Below are 25,505 nucleotides of genomic sequence, written 5' to 3'. Positions count from 1 at the left end.
TTACACAATCATTATGTTACAGTTCACAATAATACTTTTCCCCTTAAATTATTTTAAGACATCTGTTCTGTATTTTGCACGTTCTGGGATCATTTTCCTTCGCGTTTATATGGGGAAAGTGCTGGCTGCTACAGTATCCAATCCGTTACCCCGAGGAGATGTCAGCTGTCAACCATGTCTTTTGCAGCGATTTCCCTCTTCTCTCTCCCTTCCCACTCTGGGTGAGCTGTCAAGTTTCTAGTTTCTGACGTGCATTTACATCACTCAATGACATCTGACAGCAGTGAAAGGCCACAGAAAACTGCTTATTGATCAGAGCAAAACTAGTTGACGGAACAGATGAGGTTGTATCACAGAAATGCAGCCACATTCAGGTGATGACATTTTGCTCCCCTACACAAGAGCTTAATGGAATACAACTTCATTATATCATGCCACTTGTGCTTACTGCACCAAACTCATCTCCTGACTGCTTTGTCTCCGTGGTGATGAGGATAATCTATCTGCACTGGTTTCAATGTATTGTTAACCTGATTTGTTCATGGACGCTTGCAAACTGCTTGTGAGTCTGTCCTGACAAACATACCAAGAGACACTGAAATCTCAATCTTACTAAAATCTAATTGTGCAGTCCTTGAAAAAAAGAAAAATAGAATTATCGCTTAGTGAGCCATAACTATATAGTTTAAAACTTTTATACCACTGGGTAAAGAAATTTAAATGGGCATTTCTTTGATTCTTATGACATTGTCAGGAGAGCAAAATAAAACAAAATGATAACTTGAGATGCATTGAAAATTTACTTATAAACAGAAAAATTTAGGTATTTCTAAGAACTAAAACACCAGATTAAGGCCCTCTGCATAAATTTATATGCAAATTCCTTTTGGTTTTAAAGATAACAGTTTCAACAACTTCCCATTTCCATTGCCAATGCAGGCAGAGAGATGACTATAAAGTTATAAATAGTACATGTCTGAAAGAAGGATCATTAAGCAAAGTAGACTCCAAACATTTTGCCACCAACATACAAGAAAAAGAAGAGGCAGCAAATGTAACAGAATCACCAGCCCTCCCTGACTCCTAGATGAAAAAATGCTAAAACTTTACCCTGAGGGTTTTCTGGCTTTCATCTTCTGTCTTTAATTCCTCCCTTGAGGCAGGCATGTTCTCCCAAATTACGCATTCCCACAGCACCTTCACAACCTGCCCAAATCTGCATCCTATTTGGTCTCAGTATTTTTCTTTAAATAGCCTTTTTACTTCAATAAAAGTTAAAAAGAACTTTAAGGTGAGTATGAAAAGAAACACTTGTTTTAAAATCATGTTTCCTGGGACTTCCCTGGTGGTGCAGTGGTTTGGAGTTCACCTGCCAATGCAGGGGACACGGGTTCGATCCCTGGTCTGGGAAGATCCCACATGCCACGGAGCAACTAAACCTGTGTGCCACAACTACTGAGCCTGCTCTCTAGAGCCTGTGAGCCACAACTACCGAGCCCGTGTGCCACAGCTACTGAAGCTCACACACCTAGAGCCCGTGCTCCACAACAAGAGAAGCCGCCACAATGAGAAGCCCGCGCACCACAATGAAGAGTGGCCCCCGCTTGCCGCAACTAGAGAAAGCCCGCACGCAGCAACGAAGACCCAATGCAGCCAAAAATAAACAAACAAATAAATAAATTTATTAAAAAAAAAAAAATCATGTTTCCGGCTGAAGCTTCTGAGCCTGAAGCGTGCTCTCCAGTCCTTAGAAAAAGAGATTAGCAAAGTAAAGCCAAGTTAAAGGTTTTGGAAAAATTTTAGGGGGAGGTGGGGCCAGTGGTGTAGGATGAAAAGGTAAGGGAATGGGAATGACTCTCTTCCCTATCTATCAGCGTTACTGAAGGTGTAGGCACCACTGAAATCATGCCTTGTAGCACTGGTGGCCTGTATCCAAACCCAGGGAACACAGGCACAGTACACTGAATGAGCAGGAGCTGGGCTCGAATCCCATCCCTCCCACCTCCTGTATGGCCCCCATCAAATTATTTAACCTCTGCAAGCCTAATTTTCCTCTCACCTATCAAAGGAGACACTGACCACATATAAACCTGAGAGAACTGCTCTGAGGAGTAATTGAGATCATGTGTGTAAACTACATAGCACAGTACGCAATACTAAGAATATTAGTTAATATTGGTTAATAAATGTTATTATTCCTTTCTTCCCATCTCCTTGTGAGCACCTTCAGTTTAAAAATAAAATAAAAGGATGGAGGACAGAAGACACTCAAGGCAGAGGGTTCATGAAGAAAAGAAAGAAATGGAGAGACTTCCCTGGTGGTGCAGTGGTTAAGAGTCCGCCTGCCAATGCAGGGGACATGGGTTTGAGCCCTGCTCCGGGAAGATCCCACATGCCATGCAGCAACTAAGCCCATGCGCCACAACTACTGAGCCTGCCCTCTAGAGCCCGCGAGCCACAACTACTGAGCCCGTGTGCCACACCGAAGCCCACGTGGCTACAGCCCGTGCTCCGCAACAAGAGAAGCCGCCGCAATGAGAAGCCCGCGCACTGCAACGAAGAGTAGTCCCCACTCGCCACAACTAGAGAAAGCCTGCGCACAGCAACGAAGACCCAACGCAGCCAAAAAATAAAAATAAAATAAATAAATTTTAAGAAAAGAAAGAAATTGAATAAAGGGGAACGAGAAGTACGTAGATTAACAAAGAAAAAATGAAATCTGAAAAAGAAGGGGGTTTTTGAACTCAGTTTTGCAGCTTGCTTGCTGGCAAAGCTCTCCTTCCCCACCTCACCCAGGTTCTGATTCTTTCTTTCTGGCAAATATCACTGCTCTCCTCTGGGTTCCAGTAACACTTTGCTCAGACTCAGCTGCCTGCTTTATGGTGGGCCTCACCCTCAGATCTGAGGTTCCTTGAAGACAGAGGCCTCGTCTCTCCCCAAAACGTCCCCCCGCAACTCCGGCATCCTCAGGGCCCAGCAGAGCAACAGGCCAGCTACAAGCATGGGGTGGAGTGGCTGAAATGAACGCACACAGATCACTCTCCCTTCAGAAGGCAACGCCCGCACTACCCAGGCCTTGTGGGGTAGATTTATGTAGGTCTGAACAAGGGCTTTTCTGGCATACCTTCTGACTTTTTACTTATAACATGGGCTTGCATAATGAACATGTAACAGAAAAGCAGAAAGGTAATAAGTGCCTTTATTTCAAACATGTCAGGTATCTCAAGAAATACTGTAAGTTTTGACTTTTCATAAATCGCACCATAGAAAATGTTTCTGCTTCATTTTTTTGTATTTTGAGATCACTAGAATAAAATCTTTTTTAATCACCTGAACCAAATGTATGCCTTAGGGCATCTGTAACTCAATGCTGCTTGTGAACCACAGACCACATGTTATTTTTCAAATACTTTTGCTTCATGCACTAAATGCTTCCTAAATGGAAGCAAAAAATTGACTCAAATCAGACCCACTCTGCTGTACTTACAGTTAATAAGGCACACGACAGCCGTTATATATAATCTTGTAAGGTGCATGGTGACAGGAAATAGACATGGAAGCACGGTGGAACCCAGAGCGAGCCAGTGCAGGTGGTAAGTGGAGAGAACAAGCTTGCACCCCGCCAGCCCCAGACAGCCCAGGTTTAATGCCCGTATCGCAGCACAATGATCGACACTGCCCTTTTACTTTCAAAAGTATGTTAGTTTGGATGATAAATTCTGTGGTCACCCTAAGAATGCAGAGGAACATCTCACCACATGCAGATTTTGTGGTCTTAAAGCTCTTTATATACATCTGATGTCTTTGTGGCTCATTGTTCTATATGTATTTGTTTTTATATACATAGCTTCCCCCCTGACTCTTAGCTGTTATTCTAACTCTGTCTCTAGTGCCTGAGACCTTGACATATAGTAGGTACTTAATTGTGGTTAGATGATTAAACCCGAGACATCCACAACTCAATGGACTAGAACATAACTGATGGGATGGAATTTAACCAAGGAAGCTAGTGAATGGTCAGGTGAAATTCATTTAAACTTAAATTCTTAAGTAATGTCTGTGAATATGAAAACCAAAATTACAAACTTTATCTTACAGACAGGAGTAATATTTGAGCTGGGAAGTGAGAAGGACCTTAAACTAGTGCTTGGAAAATGCTGGCAGATCTTCAAATACGTGTTCCCAGGGGCAAGCTGCAATGCTTTACGATAAATATTTCTGGATGCAGTTAACCAGTATTACCTGTATTTGCTGAACCTCTAGAATGACTGGCTGAGACAGGCCACCACTAATCAATACAATGAAGACATAGAATCACAGGCTTCTTCTCACGGGTGGTGGCACCTCGCAGGTGCGCTGGCGGAATGAACCCAACTGTCAGCAACTAACCCTCCCTCACACCCTTCCCACCTCCCAGTCTCCTGCCTCCCAACTCCCTTCACCCCTTGCTGATAACCCCTGAGTGAAATCAGGATACTTACCCACAAAAAAACCCTCGAAATCAAACATACCTACTGGAGTCCTGTTTCACATCTATACGGCTGGAATGTGGGTTATAAATATACACTATATGCTAACATATACTTCCACTGAGGAAATTAAGGACTTCGAAGAACTTTTCTGAACTGAAATATGTTTCACTTAAAATGACTCCTGGAGCTAAGACCCTCGCCAGGACCCCAGAAGCTGATGGTGAGACAGCTCAGGGGTGGACAGATGCCCGAAGACCAAGGTTGTCTTCTTCCACATGGCCCATGACCTAACACAGTGGCATTTTTTTCCAGTTAAACTCCATAGAGTTTAACTCAAAATCAAAAGAAAACCTAATCTCAGATTTATTATCAAGAAACATTAGGCATTCATAACTGTGTTTCCTTGCTCACAAAGTTCATTTTAAACAGCATGCTGAACAGGATTAAACACATGAAGCCAAATTACCGATGACTATGTAAATTACTAATAATTTAAGAGTTTATAAAATATAGACAAAGCTGTAACTATAAGACACTTTTTTAAACCTAGGAGCATATAATTTTGGACTTGTACAAAAGGCATTTAGACATTTAATGACCTTAAAGTAATTAAGAAATAGATATTATAATTTTTTTTTAAAGACTAAGCATTCCATTGGTGACTTCAAGAACTGATTATTCTCAAGCTTCTCTTACTCTAGTTTTAAAACTATGTTAAACTAAACCCACATAACTCAAGACTTTGCAAGGGCTGCAAAAACCAAACATGAGGCCTCCTGTCCCTACTGTGCCACAATCAGACAGAATACTCATAAATTTATGTTTTTTATTTTAATATGTATTATTTTTATATATCTCTTAATGTAGTTATTGGAAAATATTGTATAACTAGGAAAAGAAGAGAACCAGATGCATCTGTACAGTAAATGGAGTATTTCAATCGAGAACAGTAGTCCACCAGATGGAACCACATCACAAATGGAACAAATGGAACCCTTCTCAAACAGACTCACAAAGTACTTGTGCTTTAGGGCTTCCCTGGTGGCGCAGTGGTTAAGAGTCCGCCTGCCAATGCAGGGGACACGGGTTCAAGCCCTGGTCCGGGAAGATCCCACATGCCGCAGAGCAACTAAGCCCGTGCACCACAACTACTGAGACTGCGCTCTAGAGCCCGCAAGCCACAACTGCTGAGCCCGTGTGCCACAACTACTGAAGCCTGCATGCCTAAAGCCTGTGCTCCACAACAAGAGAAGCCACCGCAATGAGAAGCTCACACACCGCAACGAAGAGTTGCCCCCGCTCACTGCAACTAGAGAAACCCCGCGCAGCAACGAAGACCCAACGCAGCCAAAAATAAATAAAAATATAAATAAATTTATTTTTTAAAAAGTACTTGTGCTTTAAATTACAGGAGCATGGGGCAGACATACTACAGTAAACCAAAATTTAAGGATAATTAGGAAACAAGACTCAACATTAAATATATAGCCAAAAACTTCTCAGGTTTTAAAAATCCATTCAATGTGGCCCTTCTTTCATCCAACAAAGATGAACTGAACACCGTGTAGGTGCCCAGTACATGGGACATAAGTGGATGCATAAAACATAATCTGTAGGTCAGAGTTCATAGACCAGTGGGGGGACACACCTGCTCACTGATCATTATAACACAGTACAAAAACTGGTATAAAAGAGACATAAACAGGATACAGTAGAGGCAAAGAGGAGAGTACAAACAACTCTACCTGGGGCAGTTAGGCAATGATCTGCAGAGAAGCAAATGTCTGAGCTCAGTGTTGACTGGGCTCTCTGTCTACAGGGCAGACAAGGCCCTAGGACTAGGGAACAACAAGGACACAGACAGAGATCCAGAATCCATGTGATACATCTGCACGACATTAATAAGCTGGTGTGAGGTGAAGCTTGGCTGAGTCTTGGGGGAGGGGAGGTAAGGGGAGAGGGTACTGCTGAGAGGAGGTTAAGAGGCAGATTGGGACAAGATCAGAAAGGGGCTTTTCTTACCCCTTTTCATACCCATAAGTCTGAGCTTTGGACTGTAGAGAGCCAAGAGGCAGAAGAAAGGCAAACTCAAAAGAGGCGTGGAGGGACACAGTGAGAGAGAGCCTCCTCTAGAAGACTGAGGTGGCACTGTCACCACTGAGAACACAGGGGAGGTGCAGGAGACCGGGAGCAGGGACCCAGGGCCATAGATACTTCTGGTAAATCGTTGAATGCCCAGTGGAGGGAGAGACAATGATTATCCTTATGCTTTACGTTGGAAACCTGGGTGGATGGTGGTACCCAGACTCAAAGATACAGAGGGCAAAAAAATATTGTTTGTCTTTGGAAGAGTGAAAGAATGGAGATAATGAAATCAGTTTGCGGCATCTTGAACTTAGAAACCTACAGGATATCGAGATGTAGACACCTTGTAAGAAGTAAGACAGGGTAGAGTGATTCCAAATAGGCCACAGCGGAGGAGGGCACTATGTTTACCCCCAGAGGCCAGGGTCAGATAGAAAAGGAACAAGTATGCAAGACACTCTAAGGGAGAGAATGGGGGGTCAAGATCCTGAAAGATAAATTTGTGGAGTCCACGGGGCAATGACAGGAGACAAAGTCAAAAAAGTTGGAAGCCAGGTAAACCTTCCATTGGAGTGCAGTAGGGAACAAAGACATCAGAGGAGCAACAAGGCCCAGGACATGGGCAGTAAATGAGGCTGGAATGCTCAAATATCTACTGCATACCTGCCCCTCTGGACCAGGCTGATCTTCCCCGAATTTTAAGACCACTTATTATCTCTTTGTACTTTGTCCTTAACCATATATTGGTTTTCATTGTTTTAACTGTAATCTCTTCAAATAGGCTATATTCCAAAAGGAAAGAAACTTTTATATTTTATATATCTTCTACATTCTCCTTACTGTCACCCACAGTACAAGGCATAAAGTAGGAACATAATAAATACTAGCTAAATGAAAAGAAAACAAGTTATATTTCAAGACTTCCAACACTTAGGTCATATGGAATAGTTCCTCATAATAAATACTAGCAATGTTTTGTCTTTTAAAAATATCTAGATTCTTCTTCCCACTCAAAATAAAAATGCTTATATTAGTAAAGGAAAAAAATTAGGGCCCTCAGGTCTTTGACAGGTAAGATTTTATCTTCTTCCAGTTACACTGATACCACGATACCCATTTCCACATGGCCTTATAGAACCGAAATTTAAACATATTACTTTCTAATGCATAGAATTGCGTTTTCCCTGCTCCTAATTTTTAAAAGGTTTTATATTTCACATTTTAAAAACTGCTTCTACTAAGGCCCTTGTTTTTTTCTACCTGTGAGTTAATCATTCTTTAAAGTTTCCCCTTCCTCTGCTATGAGAATTATCCTCACAAGTGCATATGCTGTCCTGAAGATTAAGATCTCACTGATTTCCTTCATCATTGTAGGAAGCACCCAGCAAACAGTGAAGCTCAAGTAACTGTTGAAGGAATTTTATATTATTCAACAGAAGCATAACTAACGGACTATACGCTAAGACTTTTTTCCTGGTGCAGTAGTAAATTTCCATTGACTTCACGATAGTTGAAGAAATAAGTCCACTGAAGCTACTGACACAACAGCCAGCACCAACCCTCCCCTTAGAGCATCTGATGCCAGAACCCTACCAACAGCAAGGGATGTACCACACTAGCTCCAAAGTCATCATGACCCCTTCCAGGTGGACGCTGACGACTACAGCAGGGCAAGAGCAGAGAAGACCAGGCTCTTCCAGATGAAGCAGAGATCTCATGGTGGAGGTTGGCAGGAGGTGGTGAAAGTTCTGCCACCAGTAATGGCAAAGAGCAAAGTTTTCACATCAAGAAAGAGTTCTCAAAAATGGCCAGGACAGCCGCCACCAATAATGCATACACACAGTAAGCCTCTAGCCACCAAATAACATATACACATCCACCAAAGGTTGGGAACCACTTACAAGGTTCTTTGCCTCCAACTCCTGGACTCTGATTTGAAAACTGCCCTGATCATCACCACATTTGGCCCATCTGCTTGTTAACAAAAACCCCTGTAGACCAATGGTTCTCAAACCTGGCTGTAAATTAGTGATTTGCAGGATGGTTTGAAATTATTAATGTCCAGGCCTCCAACCTGACCAATTAGCCCCAAGTTTCTGGGCAGAAAACAGTATAAACAGACACATCCACAATCATCAAGATTTGACAGATGTTTACATTTTTCCATATTGACTCTGATTTCAGTTTTTTGTTTTTTTTTTTTTGCGGTACGTGGGCCTCTCACTGTTGTGGCCTCTCCCGTTGCGGAGCACAGGCTCCGGACACACAGGCCCAGCGGCCATGGCTCACGGGCCCAGCCGCTCCATGGCATGTGGGATCTTCCAGGACGGGGGCACGAACCCATGTCCCCTGCATCGGCAGGCGGACTCTCAACCACTGCGCCACCAGGGAAGCCCCACTTTACTTTTAAGAAATAAAATGTTATTGATTCAGCTAAACCCACAGTTAACCTTCACACCACCACCGCCCCCTTCTTTCCCTGGTCTGCGCTCTGCCCATAAATACACAACCGAGAGTGCTGATGGACTGGCCAGAGCCTGACCCTCTGACCCCAGGCACATGGCTAGCTGCACTATACCACCTTGCCTGTAGGAACTTGGGTTTTGATTATTATTTAGAAAGTTATAAATGGAAAGGATTCTGAGTAAGCCCCACTGCGTTTTAATTGCATGTGTATTATGTCTTGTAGCCGATTTTCCCCTTGCCATCAGATAGAATACACCTCCATTTTTACAATGTGTATCAGGGAAAATAAGGTTGAAGGCAATTTAATACTGACTCTTTAGGAGCACATCTATGTCCTAAAGTTTCACACAGGCACACTACTGTGAATCTTCTCTAAGTCACTCTATATGAAGGTAACATCAACTCTCTTCTGAACAGAAAAAAATCACATAAGTATTTCACCCAACAGATCACAATACACACAATACACACACACAGAGCTTTCCAGAACATGTGTATAGTCTCGATTTGTAATTATTAAACTGAAGAGAAGATTCTATGATACTGCTGATCTTAACATCAAAGGCTTGTAAATGAATAAGTGAGCATTTTATTCCCCCCCCCAAACAACAGAAGACAAAAAGTCAAATACTTTCACTTTTTTTGAAGGGCTCAGCAGAAGAGTGAACCTACAGAAAGTTTCAGATATTTAAAGAATTAAGTCCTACTAATATTGTAAGAAACATGATCAGTGAACAGATTTTCCTGTTACAGAAAAAATTAGAAATCTGAAAAGCAGCCTAATAAATATGGAGAGTATCTAAAAATACTTGTTTTAAAAAAAAAGGTGCAAACGTGTATGTACTTGTACCCACACAGATTTATTCACTGCCTCTTGTTAGGAGATTTTTAAAAAATACTCTTATGTTGTTACAACTAAATATTTGGAGTGAAAAAATCCTACCCCTTCCGACAAACAGCAGTGAAGTTCTATATCAGGAGAGTGACATACATCAGGAGACTGCAAAATGACCCACCTTCTCCATTTAATATGCTAGGTTATATACTGTCTTCTGCCTCTTGTGAATGCACTCCAAACAAATATTTGTACATGTATCTAAGAGCACATAGAAAGTAGTAAGATAGGATGGGAAAAGAAACAATGGGATCATGTTTTCTAAAGTAGCCTAAGAAGGTAATTTATTTTTAATAAAAATAGGAAGGGGTAACAATATTCTTGCTTACCCTTAGGAGCTCTCTTTTTTTAAAAAAAACTGTAATGACACTTAATTTTGGAAATTCACTTAATGACAGCTTTGATTTCCATTTAATGCACACAGTGACACCTACTGGCATTACTGATGAGGCAAAGAAGACAAGATCTGAAATTGACGCATAAGCAGAGACCTCTGAAATACATATGTTCATGCCCCTCATGTTAAATGACACTTCAGTTAAGTACGATATTCTAAAACTCTGTATTGATCTAATGTTAGAAATAAGCTAGAGGAAAGCCCACATTTCTGCTTTCAATTTTAAATTACTGAGTGCTGCGAGAATGACACACACGGGGTTCTGGAGACTTAAGCGTTCAGTTCACATTTTCCAAAAGCCATAAGCATTTATTTTTGGTGGCTGGAGTTAAACCTCAGACCTCATAAAGTCAATATGTTTGGTTGAGGGCAGTCACATAACGTGATAATTTTTAAAAACTATATAAACCAAGAAAATAGTAGTTGGGAGAGCTAGCTGCTTTATAAACAAGCTGTGGGCTATTATAAATAAACTGTGTCCTATTATAAATAAGCTGTGGTCTATCACAGAAACAAGGCAAGACTTATAAGACTTTTTTTTTTTTTCCGATTGTGTATGTGCTAATGTTGAAACTGGCCATAGGGAGAGAAATAAACTCTAGGCGAAGCAGGTGGGAAAAATATGGGCAAGTGAATAGAGCATCCATGAGAAATCTGGTAAACTACAGGTGGTCTAACTTTAAAATAGAAACGGAAGGGTTGGCACAGGACAGGAGGTTTCCGAGATGATAGGAATGGTGGCTGGCTGCCATGGAGGCCACCAAAGTATGAGAGTAGAGGAGCCCTTGCCAGCTGCAACTGAAATAGCATCAGTCAGGCAGAACCAGACAGAATGCCACGAATATGTGCCTGGTAAATTCTGACTATGAAGTCAACTTGTTGACAGAATGAATCTTAAGAAAAGGATATGCATCTCACATACCAAATCAGATCACCGAGGATGGCTACACTGGAGCGCTAAGGTTTCCAAGGCTGAGTCAACAAAAAGGAGCACTGGGATCGATTAGCAATGTCTGCCATGGAAAAGGAGGAGGAAAATTACAACATATGTGCCAAAGATCTTCTACCTTGTTACCCTAAGATTTCAAAAAACTCTGCTTCATAACTTCATCCATTTCTATCCTACTGCATTTTTTTGCTTGTATATTTGGTCTTTGCCTTTGTTTCCAAGTGAAATTTATTTTGAAAACAGCCCTATCTTGGCTCAAATGAGGAGGAGAGGAGGTTTTCTTTGGCTAGTTGGAAAATACATGGGGAAGGTGGCAGGGAACTGGTGAAGCAGAGCACTGACCTGGAAAGGGCGTAACTGCTGGCATTCATGGAACACACTATGCAGAGGTCTCCCCTGACAGGGGTGACAGCTGATCCCCCAGCTGAGGGTCTTTAACACAAAGAACACAGCCCAGGCTCTGTGTCAAGTCACCAGGACACCAGGGTGCCTATACCCTTGGCCCAAGATGTGGGATGCAAGAGGGTGTGAATTATCTCAAGGGGGCTGATGCCTAAATCCAAACAACAATGAACTCTCGTCTCCACCAGTAAATTATGTGACCTTTAAACCAGCCTATCGTGTATTACATTAGTTAGAGATGATATCATGTTAAAATTAGATGCATTTTACCTAAAATTAATACAAATGGAATAACTTTAGTATGAACAAGTTAATGGCTAGACCCATCCCCTAGGTTTATTTCCTCCTCTAGACTTCTCTGTCTTATAACTTTTCCATTACAGATACATATTACTTTCTTTTAAAGTATTTTAAAAACAAAAGATCTTCATTTCTTCCACAACTGTTAAAAACTGTGTATCTCTAAGCTTTTAGTAGGTTTGGGAAGCAGGGGTGTTGGCCTAATTAAAATAAAATGGAAACTATCTCTGAAACAAATTAACAAAACTTACAATACTGTCCTTTAAATACAGGGAATATTTATTAGAAACTCTCTGTAAAAATTAATTCCTATAGGTTTTAGGGTTTGACCATGGCAGAACGAATGTCAAGGTGGGAAGAGGCAATGGGCAGTTACAAGAGGAGGACAAATCTACACAATAAGGAAGGAGAACTCAGAAAGAGAGAGGCCAAATACTGCTCATAGTTGAGTAGAAAACTGTTACCGTGTCCATGTGCTCAATTCCTAGGTTCCCTGAGCCAAGATGTGTAGTCCAGGTATAACCACAAACCAACAACCAAAATGGTAATCATCACATATGGGTAACTCACTGCATGTAATTTACAACAAATGTAGCAATGCCAACATATTCAGAGTACATGTCTACATGTATATGAAATATTCCGTAATACCATACAGTTACTGCATGAGACTAAAAAGGAATTTGGATCCATGAATTTGGATTAAATACATGATTCTAAAAACAGTATTTTAAAGTCAAACAAATTCTCTGAAAACCAAGGAAACAAGTCCCCCCAAACCATGAATGGTTTGTGCAACCATATGTGTTTTTACTATGCAGGAATGAAAGTTAGATATAAGGTTTTAAAAAAAGATAAAATAAATAAAGAGAGTTCCCGTTTTGGCTGAATAATACCAATAAGAGAAAAATTTCCCTAACTATATTTTACTTTTAGAAAGTATGGCTAAATTAAAATGATTTCATGAAACCTAGCACTTGTAGCTCAATAAAATTACTTAATGTTGATTTACTGAAGAGTATTTACCTTATCTTAAAAGGTTTCCTTTTATTTTTACTTGGATGCTAGACAACAGCATAATATGTGCTCCCATTTATTTGTCTCATGTTGCTTCTATGAGAATGTGCAGTCAGATAACTAAAAATTACTGAGAATATCTAGATTATATTAAACTACTAGATACCGGGCCATTTCTCTTCCTAGCCCACTTCTAAAAACATCCCTCCACTGGACTATAACACTTCAAGGGCAGAAAACAAACCTTATTTTTCACTATATCACAAAGCAGAACTAAGACAATGCTGTGTCCATAGAAGTTGCTCATTAAAAAGTTGCTGCAAAAGTATTACTTGTAAGAGCAAAATAATGAAAACCCAAATGCTCATCCATCCGTAGGAGACTAGCCACACAATGAAGTACCATGTAGCCATTACAAATGAGGAGGATTCTTATGAACTCATACGGAGCGTTTTCTAGGATATACTGACTGAAAAAAAACATCAAGGAAGAAAGATTACATATAGTATGTTAATTGTTATGAAAGGGAAAATAAGGAATGAAGATATAATAAGAGATGGAGATATATTAGGGTAAGATTGTGTTCGTGTGTGTGTGTGTGTGTGTGTGTGTGTGTGTGTGTGTGTGTACAAGAAAGAAAGACAAGAAGTATAAACTGGAAGCTAATAACACTGGTTACCTATAGACATGTGCATAGAAGGCAAGGAGAGTGAGACTTTTCCAAAAATACCTTTGTATATAGTTTTGAACCAAATAAATTGTTCTATATATTAATAAATTTAAACAAAAAAGATAGAAAAACCCACAAATTGAATATAAACAGAGAAAATAACCTAACTGTACATTAAATTTTTTTACATAGCAGTATAGAGTAAATAATGCAGGTAAATTCTGAACATAGTATTCTAACTACACAAACATAATGGGACTTTTTTTTTTTTTTTTTTTTTTTTTTGCGGTACGCAGGCCTCTCACTGCTGTGGCCTCTCCTGTTGCGGAGCACAGGCTCCGGACGCACAAGCTCAGTGGCTATGGCTCACGGGCCCAGCCGCCCCGCGGCATATGGGATCCTCCCGGACCGGGACGCGAACCCGTGTCCCCTGCATCGGCAGGCGGCCTCTCAAACACTGCGCCACCAGGGAAGCCCGGGACGTATTTTAATACAAAAAGGATTGCATAAAGGTCTTAAATTTTATTTGATAGGCTTCGTGTTAGAATAATTTGGGGCTTGAAATGCTGGAATTTTTATGTATGAAGAAAAAGGAGATACACGAAATATAGTCATAATTTAAAATGTGTAATACTCATATGAGTATGATATATAGTATATATTCATATATATACACACATATATGCCTATTATAATAAGTATATATGTAATATATTTCATAGTTCTAGCAACTGAGAGGGTCTGGTAGCAATGATAAACCATAGGACCTTAGCATCCATATCTTAGTTTCTAGATGCTATTCCCCACTAAAAAGAAGCAGGCATCCATGGGAAAAGTCTCAAATTGGGCAAGTCCACAGTGAACCTTCATATCTTGTTGGACAGAAAGCAAGAAACAGTGATCAAAGACAAATGCGGTCATGTCAAAAGGACACAAGAGTCAAACTGAATGAGATCCCATGGGACAAATTTGGGACAATCTGGGCATTAAAAAGAATAATGACAACACGAGAAAAAACTTCTACTTAAAAAAAATATCCATGAGTCTATAGAGATATGAGGGGAGAACTAGGAAGGGGAGAAGCTCCTCTTCACAGAAGAATGCCAGTTAATAAACGTGGAAGAAATGATGGAATTAGAAAAATCATCATTTTGCAACTATCAATTTAATAGCTTAACCAGGCCAAAGATCATTATTCCAGTTAACCACTGGGTCAAAGGAGTGAAATGTTGTAATTTAGGGGTGAAAGTAAGTGTGCAACTTATTTTCAAAGGATTCACCCAAAATAAAAAAAATAAATATGTGTTTGTTTCTGTGTAAGTGTGTGTGAGACAGAGAGAGAGAACAAAGCAAAGGTGGCAAAACGTTAACAACTGGTGAATCTGAGTGAATATAAGTACTCTTTGTACTGTGTTATCAATATTTTTTCAAAATTAAACATTGGGGGAAAAATAAAAAGAAATAGGTTTGCTACAAGGACTACCCCATTGTTTGTAGGTGCTAACTATGTTATAAAGAAGTATGCCTTTGACCTCACAACCCTCATATTCTTAAACTTACAATTCCTATTTCACTGACAGAAGCATCGTTTTGGTCACTAGATGGTCTCCAACTTACACACATACTTTGTTCTTATGTGTTTGCTTATAAGTCAATACCTACTACTGACAACATATTTCTTCACAGAAACATTAATTTTCCTAGCCAACCCCCCAAATATATTCAAAGAATGATATAGCTGAATATATATAATAACAAGAGTTTGAAAAAAAATCAGTCTATACATAAATAAATCAGACCAAAGCCAATTTAATTTTTAATAAGACTTGAAGATCTAGTAATATTTCTCCAGAATAATGAGAGGCCTTTTTTGGGAGGATGCATTATTGCTGAAATACCAATAAGTGTGGGAGGAGACAAATGAAAATTTGAGGTAATGCAAAACTTATACTTTTAAAAAAATAGATTGTATTTTTTTTTAATATGGATATACTGTCACTGTAAAAATGCAAACAAAACAAAGTTAAAATTCCCACATTTTCCCTCCTCTAAAACAGTATCTTCCCTAGAGGTAACTATGATTATCAAGTTTGTGTATACGTTCCTGCAGAAATAAAGTTGATTTTGTATATTTCCTCACAGTCTCAAACTGTACATAGCTTTTTGGTAACTTGTTTTTTAAATTTAACTTGCTTTTTTAATTTAACGCTTTGCTTTAGAGAGTTCTTAAAGTTACCTACCAATCAGTATTTTTAAAAATAGAATACGTTAATATTCAAATAAATAACATAAGTAGTTTAACGTCAACACTTCGAAACAATTCCAACCAGAAAAAAAATGTTGGGTAGAGTTTTATAAGGTCAAAAAGATTTGATACATAAATCCTCAATTTGGAAAAGCAATTTGCAAAAATAATAAGTATGTTATCATTCTGTCTGAAGGGGGATATACCAAACTATTACCAATGAGAGATCAGAGAAAGGGAGGAAAAGAGGCTTTTAGTTTTTATTTCACACCCTTCTGTATTATTTAAATTTTATTTTAAATTCTTGCAGGAAGTTATTGAAGGGATAAAAGTTTTAACTAATAATTGTTTTTGAGTAGGTATAAGAAAAGATTATGATTAAACTTACTGCATATCTAGGGCTCATTTCCTTAAAAATAATCAATTATAGTCAAAGAAAGGATAACATTGGGGACTTAATGGTCCGGACAAGGATGTAAGTCCACGCTTTTAAAAGCCGCTCTAAAGGGAAACCTCTTCCTTATAAGAGAAGGAATGATGGCGTTAGAAAATTTCCGTTTTGCCAACAACATAGTAAAAACTTATTCAGGCAGGAATCATCAATGGATGCTGAATCAGGGAGGAACCATTTGATAAGGAAGAGAACATTTATATAATTGTAAAATGTCTCTCCAAATGTTACTTATTAATTACAAAAGGAAAAACAGTAAATATACAACAGTAAAAACCAACAAAACCTAACAAAGTGCTCAAAACTAGCATCATCAATTAGGGGCAAACAAATACCATGTGCCTCTGGATAGGATACCCTAACAAGGACATAGTAACATTGATGGAGATTTCCAGCTCCAAATCCATGACCTGAGTCTACCCATCAGGAGCCATCAGCCAAAGCTAAATTGAAGGACAGTCTATTTTGACCTGTCTTTTATAAAAATGACAATGCCATGGAAGACAAAGAAAGACTGAGAGAGAGCTCCAGATTAAAGGGGACTAAAAAGACATGACAACTAAACGTAATGCTTTACGTTTAGTAATGCTGGATACTGTACCAGGAGAAAAAAAAATGCTCTAAAGGATATTATTGAGACAACTGACAAATTTGTGGTACAGACTACAAAATAATCCTGAGTCAATGTTAAATTTCCTGATTTGACAATTTCACTGTGGTTACATTAAGAGAATATTCCTATTTTAGGACACACAGATTGAAATAATGAGTAAAGAGGTATAATATACACAACCTACTCTCAAATGGTTCAGAAAAAGATTACATATATAAAAAGAGGGATGTAGGAAAGAGAATGATAAAGTGAAAGTGGTAAAGCTTTAAAAATTGATGAATCTAGTTAGAAAGAAATGAGAATTCTTTGTACTATTCTTGTAACTTTTTTGTATATTTGAAATTATTTCAAAATAAAGTTTAAAATATATTCCCTCTGGCCCCATTACCTCTACAACCTGCCCTCTCTCTGTTTAATAAGCTGGTCTGATATTGAATAACAGGTATCAAGGAGCGGGGTGGGGTAGGGCTGTGAGGGTACCAAGAGTGGAGAGCATCTCTGCTGAGGGGTCTGTGTTCAATCTCACCTGCCGACTCTTCTGTCAGAACCTTTCTCTTAATCCTCACCTGACATACTTTACAGTCTCTCTTGCTTATTCTGCATTATTAAAGTTTAAGATGAGTCAAGTGCAGTTGGGGCTATAATTATTGAGTTGCAGACTTTACTGAGAGAAAGGGATAGTCTGACATATGTTTTGTCAGATAAAGAAATAACTGAGGGTCATTCAATATAACAATAATAAGTAGAGAGATGATCCATAATTCATATCAGACCAACTTATTCCTATAGGAACCCAAGGAAAAGTTAGAAAATGTGTTTCACATCTGAGACTTCCAAATTCTAATTTCATAAGTTAAAATGGATACATATATTCAACTGAATAAATCAAATAGTGTCATCAACCCTCTGACACTAAGTCCGCTTCCTCTATACAACCAATGAAATTACCACAAAAATATTTATCAGTCTATCCAAGCAAAGTTCTAACATAAGAATCAGTGATGTGACAATCTTGTGTAATACATTGCTGACAGTTCTGAAAGCCTACTGGATGCATTAACTCTTTAACGTAACACACAAACATTAATAGAAGTTCAGAGTTATGACAAAAGTGAACCATCTCTAAAGCAACCAATTAATCACATTAGTTTAAAATTTGAAAAGAAAAAAATACAATATTCAGGAAGATATGCCATTTGTTCATTTCAAGACATCAAGAGATTTAGCTAGATACGAACTATATATGAACAAATACAAAAAGATCCTATTACATTAATAAGACTGCTTAACAAAAAAGGAAATCAAATATACAGAAATACAACTTAAAGAGCTGTTTCATCTTTGGCAAGAAGGTAGTCTGGAATTATGATTTTGAATAAGTGATTTCTCAGCCTTTCTTGGGGTCACAGATGTGAAAATCTGCAGACCTCTCTGGAAACATACATACACATAACATGCAAGATTTTACAGGCAGTTTCAAGATGAGGAAATTGTGTTGAGGGGCAGTTACCTCCTACCTTCTGAAACACAGATGAGCCAGTTAACTGACACTGAACAAACATTGGTAGCCCAGTTGACTCCCCGCCTTGCCTCTACACTCCTTGCTCTGTACTCCATCTCTCCTCCTCTGCTACCCTGTCCTTTGCTCTGCCCCATCCATTCCTACACTCCACCCCTCTCTCTGTGCCCAGCCGGCCCCAATTCCTCACCCATTCCCATTTCTCCCTTATCCTTCACATCCCCATTGCCTTAACTGGTCCAGATAGGGAAATAAATTATACTTTTGAGTGATTTAACTAAAGTTTTATGTTATTATTCATAATTTTAAAAGCCAGTGAGCTGAAAATTTTACATTTACAGACAGAGATTGAGAGATTGGGAGGGGGATAAAAGAGAAAGAGATGAAGGGAGGGAAAACTAGTGTTTTCCAAGAAAAAAAAAAGTTGTTTTATATCGGGCTGTTACTTTTTGTATTTTTTCCCCACAGGTCCATACTAGGAAAAAGTTCCACCCTCCGCCCCCGCCTGTGACAATCAGGAGGGTTTGGGAACACAGAGAGCCCTGAGCACCCACCGTGGGACCAGAACATAGGGCCTACAGATGAGGACAGGAGATTCTTCCACACTGGGCCAGGGTCAGGGCCAGGAGGCCAGACGCCGAGGGGCGGGCTCTAGAACCAGGACCTGGCAGATGCTGAGATGGTACTGAGCCCAGCCTCCAGGAATTGGCAGGTGCATTTTATACACCTTTCCAGGTAGCCAGCACTGTCCATGGCTCTGCCATATACTCTAAATCATGACAGGATGACATGCTGGGACAAAGGCAAACCGACAGGGGATTATGTGAGGTGAGGAGGGAGACTAAGTTCAGCCACACTCAGCCACAGTTCATCGACAAAATTCATAATCCCTCTATTGTGGAAATTATTTGCAGGTGAGTTATTTCACAATTAGACAAATTTTTCACGCTCTTAAGGCAAAGTCCAAAGAGGCACCACTATCCATCTTTCATTTATTGCATGTTCCCTCCATGTCAGGCACCATATAGAGGTATAGGTAGAGATATTTATATTTCTACGTATTCATAACTTAATGTCATCCTCCAAATAACCATGTGATGTAGTTATATAAGCCCCACTCTGTAGATGAGAAATCTGCAGCCTAGCACAAATCACCCAAAGTCAAACACACTAAGTCGAAAGATGCAATCTGAATACAGCTCTCTCTCTGACTCGGAAGCCTGTGCTCTAAGCCTGAGGTTTCTCAGCTTCTCAAACTTTCCTGTGTAGGTGCATCTCCTGGGGATCTTGTGAGAATGCAGAGTGATTCCCGTAGGTCTGGGGCGGGTCCTGAGACTCTGCATTTCTAACAAGCTCCCACCAGGGCTGCTCCATGGGCCACACATTGAGTAGCACGGGGCTAAATAAACTATTACATTTACTAGACTCATTCCATACTTACAGCTGTGACTTCTAAAATTTGACACTGCTGCCAGAAATACATTTCTAAAGAGTTAACTACTTTAAAGATTAAAAACAAGCAATATGTTTTACATCTATTAAACTGTGCAGGGAATTTTTTTTTTTTATAATTCAGAAAACACAAGCTTGTAACCTAAAACCAATTTTTAATGAAATAAAAATGCATCTCCAATTTTTTCTGCATGCAGTCCTGTTGTTTAGAGCCAGAAGAATCTCTTCAGTGTCCTATGCCCAAACCAGATGCATCCCGCTTTTCTACCAGGAAGCCATCAGAATCTATTAAAATTACTGTACACTGATAGCAGCGGGGACATGACAAATCACAGGCCAAGAGTCAGATACCACAGAATGTATTTCAGGGCTTTGGGGGCAGGCCCATTTGCAACCAAATGATATTGTGTGAGGCTGGCATGCTCAGTGCATGACAAACTGATGCAATTTCAGTGCTGTCTGCGGCCCAGGGGAGATTTCTCTGATGCTGGTTGTGGTTAGTTTACAGAATTGTGCAGAGTTCCCAGATTTGAATCACTTGGGGCCTGAAAGGGCTTCACTTGACAAGCTACAAATAATTACACTCTACTCTTTCCATTGTACTCTATTATTTTGCCCACCTTATCTCCAGGATTTGAGCTTCTGTGAACAAGCAAGGTCGGCTTCTATTTTGACCACAACACAACAAAACATTGTTCTTTTCTGATATGATAAATAAAACAAGGCCCTGCAGACTAAACATTTTTATCAGGCCCATTTTCCACTTTTATAGGCAAAAGTCAACTTTGAGCTCAGTTAGAAAGGGTGAGCTGGACAAAGCAGGCAGGCAGGTTCCTACAATCCTCACTTAAGGATGTGCTCTCGCTATCTGGTTATTGCAAAAACTCATTTGAAAAATGGGATATTGACTGACAGATAAGGGGCACATGGGCAGTGGCTCTTACAAGGTTTCTACTTCCCTTGTTCCCCTCCCTCTCATCTCTAGCTCCATCCTAACAGCTCTCATTCAGATATTCATAATGAAAAAGTTTTCCCAACTTGAGATGCAATTAGAACCAAGCTGCCTTATGTCAGTGCACTGCTCAGAAACACCAGAGACTCCAAATTCAAGTTTGCTATTGAAGAAAGCAACTTGTGGAAGATTTTAAAGAGCATATCACCCAACTTCAGGTGGCTCCTAAGGATAATATATTGATTATTGCTCCATTTATTTTAATTAAGTAAATGTGAAGCTTTATGCTTTCATACTTTTCCAAAGAAAAACACAAGATTTTTTGTTTAAACTCCAATGTCAAGTAAGATTTCATAAAGTTCTAGTCTCCAGAAAAGTTTTTTCAAAAATCTACAATGATGATTAACACTGACTCAAATAAAGTAATCTGAACATCCCCTTTTAAAATCTGTTAAGCCTTGAGTATAGGTCAACCCTCCACACTTAATTTTTGCAACAACGCTATAACATGCATATAGAATTTCATATAATAAAAACTGTCATTACTATCCCCATTTTAGAGATCAGGAAACTGAGGCATGGAAAAGTAAAGTAACTTGCTCAGTGAGTCACAGCTACTAAGTGGTAGCAACTGGGAACTGAGCCCAAAGAGTGACTTGAGCTGCCTTGAATACGGCTTCCTAGTTCCACAACTCCATCTACCTAAGGCCAGGTGGAACACAAACCCAACATATCTCATCTAAGCAGAAACCAAGAGCCTGGAGAGTATTCAGGTCGACAGTAGAGACAAAGAATAGTGAGATTAAATTCTCATCAGTAGCTAAAGGATCTAAAACATAAAATTTCAGCTCCCCAAAGTGGATACCTTGACTCCTGCCTCAGTACATGTCTTGCTGTAAACTGGACCCCTCCTACTCTCCAAATCTGGCTTGTCTAATATGGCAGCACTCACCACAAACCGCTATTGGGCATTTGAAATGCAGCTAGTCCGAAGGGAGGTGTCCTCTATATGTAAAACACACCCAATTTAAAACGCTACTACAAAAAATATAAAATATTCATCATTTTATATGGATGACAAGTTAAACAATATGTTGGATTTATTGGGCTAAATAAAATATATTATTACAATTCATTTCACCTGTTTCTTTTTACTTTTTAAAATATGGCTACTAGGGCTTCCCTGGTGGCGCAGTGGTTGAGAGTCTGCCTGCCGATGCAGGGGACCACGGGTTCGTGCCCCGGTCCGGGAAGATCCCACATGTCGCGGAGCGGCTGTGCCCGTGAGCCATGGCCGCTGAGCCTGCGCGTCCAGAGCCTGTGCTCCGCAGCGGGGAGAGGCCACAACAGTGAGAGGCCCGCGTCCCGGAAAAAAAATAAAATTAAATATGGCTACTAGAAATACGTGGCTCGCTTTATATTTCCATTAGATGATGTGCTCTAAACTCACCCCTTAATCCCAAACTTTGGCTGAGTCATTGGCACAAGCTGGTTACCCGACAAGAAAAGCAACTCCAAGAACAGCAGTCTGCCTTGCAGGAAGTCTCTTTTCCACTTACACTCCTTCTCCCTTCAAATTCCTCAGGCTCTCACACCACTGTCCCCTCCCCTTGACCTTGAAATACTCACTGTCAGTGTTCTGATTTAGAAAGAGCCTTTACCTGACCCTGCTTTCCTTCTTGCTGCTATGCTTTCTTTCCCTCCTATCACGGTCAAAGCACCTGAAAGGGTCCACACTCCATTTTCCCCACTCTCTCCAACTTCCCTAATTCACTGCAATCTGACTTCCATCCCCCCCACTGAAATTGTCCTCAAAGGTTCCACATCCTCACCTCTTCCTCCTGACCTCTCTGTTCTCTCTAGAACAGCTGTTGGGCCCCTAACCACACAGTGGGCCTCGCCTACCCACGTGCTTCACCTGGACTGATGACCAGCCAGGCACTTGGAAGACAGGGACAAAACCTATGTATCGAGTTCTGTCGACCTGCCTGTTGGACCCTGTCGACCTTTGCCCCAATTCTATGCTGCAGCCACTTCATGAATGTGCATGAACCCTTAGCTTAAAACTTCCCCAGTTTTGCTGTTAGGGGAGACACTGCTTTGGGAAAGATCCCTGGTATTCTCCTTACTTGCTGCAAATATATTCATCCTTCCTTCTCCCGATCCTTGGTTTGGATGTATCTTTTGGCTCAATATCCACCAAGAGGCAAACCCAGTTTTCAGGTAACAGACCCCTCACCTTACCTCTCCTGTCCAGAATCACACTGAGTATCAAGCATCATCTGAACAGTGAACATGAAGACACAGTCAAAGTAATAAGAAGCAAACTCTTGGGCAAAGGTGAAAATCCTGTCATTGGCTACTGAAGTGAAACTGGAATTGGTTCAGAAATGGAAAACACAAGCTAACCAACTGGGGGTGGGAGAGCAGGATTTGGAGGCATGAGAAGTCCAGGGCCTCCAGCAACTGAGCTATGGGGGAGCTCAGGCATGTAGGGCAGAAAGTGCCAAGTGAAGAGATCAGAGATGGAGGACTAAAATTTATTTATTTATTTATTTTTTATAAACATCTTTATTTGGAGTATAATTGCTTTACACTGTTGTGTTAGTTGCTGCTGTATAACAAAATGAATCAGCTATACGTATACATATATCCCCATATCTCATCCCTCTTGCATCTCCCTCCCACCCTCCCTATCCCACCCCTCTAGGTGGTCACAAAGCACCGAGCTGATCTCCCTGTGCTATGCAGCTGCTTCCCGTTAGCTATCTATTTTACATTTGGTAGTGTATATATGTCAATGCCAATTTTTTATTTACCTTTTTCAGCTACCAATTCTAGACAGTTTCTAAAGCCCACTGTTCTGGAATCCCTCATATCCAACCTATGGCACTGTCCCTTCAACCTGTCACTTCTCCATCCCCCTACCCTAGCCTGGTCGACGGCAATAGTCTCATAGCTGACTCCAATCAACCCCCTTTGGAAACATTCTGTACATCAAGGTAAGTTTAATCAACATGATGTCCTCATTTTCATGTCACTTGGCTGTTCAGAAATATACTCTGCAGCTCTGTTTACTTCTGCACGAAGTTATCAGATTTCAAAGTTTCCGATCCCATCCTTACCTGATGCCGGTGACAGGCATTCTCTCCTCTCCACCACCACTCCTCCAAAGCAACTCACACATCCCACCTTCTAGAACGTGCCCTCCTCTCCCCAATCCTCATCAAAAGTGGAATGAACTGTGACACTTCAACAATGGTGGCTGCCACCCTCCAGGAGAAACAGAGAAAAGGCAGTCCTCCACAGGGACCTCTGCCACCTGGCTGTGCCCCATGTACCCAGAATACTTCACCCTCCACCTACCACTACCTCCTGCACACTGGACACTGCTCTCTTCCCATCCCCCATCACATAATGTTCATTTACATGTTTTTACCTTTCGGGGGGTAGGGGTTCCTTCACAAAAGCCTTATCCTTTCCATCTGCTTATCTAGATCCTACCTACGCTTCAAAACACAGCTTAAGCCACTTTTTGTAGGAAGTCCTCCTGGTACTTTACCCCTCACTGATGTCATTCTCAAAACCTCCATTCAGTACAATTTGCTATTTTTCTACGTATTACCATAAAGCATTCATTATTGCTTCATGGGTGCTGTGTCATTTGTGTAGAACTAAACTGCAAACTCCCTGAGGGCTAGAATCATGCATTATCATTGTCAATTGCCCGTAGCTGGCAACAAGAAGGTATTTGAAGACTAGATTTACTAAGTTATACAGATTAATTATGCTACTTTATAACAGATGAATGCTTTCCTTCCTTTGTATGCTAAGACTAAGAGCACAAGAGGTTAAATGGCAGTGATCTTTAATAATCTCCACCTATCCTTCATGGAACTATCCCTGAAAATTAACTATCTTACAATGTTACAAATATATTAACTAAGCAGTTGATAAGTTCAAAATATGTTAAGGGGCTTTCAAAGACTAATATTTCTTTATTTTTATAAACTGACACTATGATAAATGGCCAATGAAAACGAATAAATTACTAACATAAAGCAAATGTTGTTTTTTAAAACTCTCCAAATCTAAAAAACTGGAAAATAAACATATACTTTAAAAATAACAGTACTGTAGTCAATTTAAGAATCCAGGGCCTACCCACATTCATTTAAGAACAATCTGTATAGCACCTGAAGAACATCAATGGAACTGTTTATAAAGGTTTAAATATAAAATCGTGCACAAGAAATTCAGGAGGAAAGATCACAACTCGACAGTTCTCCATCATGCCAGGAGGCGCTCCTGCACAGACCCAGGGCAGCCAAAGGAAGCAAAAACTGGATAAATCAAACAAAAGAAGTACTTAGTCTAGCTTTTGCATATCTAACGTTAAAACACACACACAAGATTTTAAATCATTTTTCACCATTATTATTTAATAAGCCAGTTCCTGGAACTTTTGGTTCTGTACCCATTTTCAATATGAAAATGTTTCCTATATTTTAACTCTGCACATAACTGGACATTCAAGCTTACAAAACACTTCCTTCAATTACCAAAACTCACTCTCCCATGGGCTTTCCTTTGTACTGAGTTTCTGTTTCAAGTTTCTCT

At 40.0% G+C, this 25,505-nt stretch overlaps 1 protein-coding gene across 3 annotated transcripts in view; it reads right to left on the bottom strand.

The window, feature by feature from the left end:
* Positions 1-25,505, bottom strand: part of SNX24 (sorting nexin 24) — a 160,811-nt gene that overhangs the window by 109,365 nt on the left and 25,941 nt on the right. The gene's annotated exons all lie outside the window — the stretch shown is intronic.

This window comes from Kogia breviceps, chromosome 4, assembly GCF_026419965.1.
Source record: "Kogia breviceps isolate mKogBre1 chromosome 4, mKogBre1 haplotype 1, whole genome shotgun sequence".
NCBI classification, from domain to species: domain Eukaryota; kingdom Metazoa; phylum Chordata; class Mammalia; order Artiodactyla; family Physeteridae; genus Kogia; species Kogia breviceps.
The sequence above is the reverse complement of the archived record's forward strand: the minus strand, read 5'-3'. Positions and strand labels throughout refer to the sequence as shown.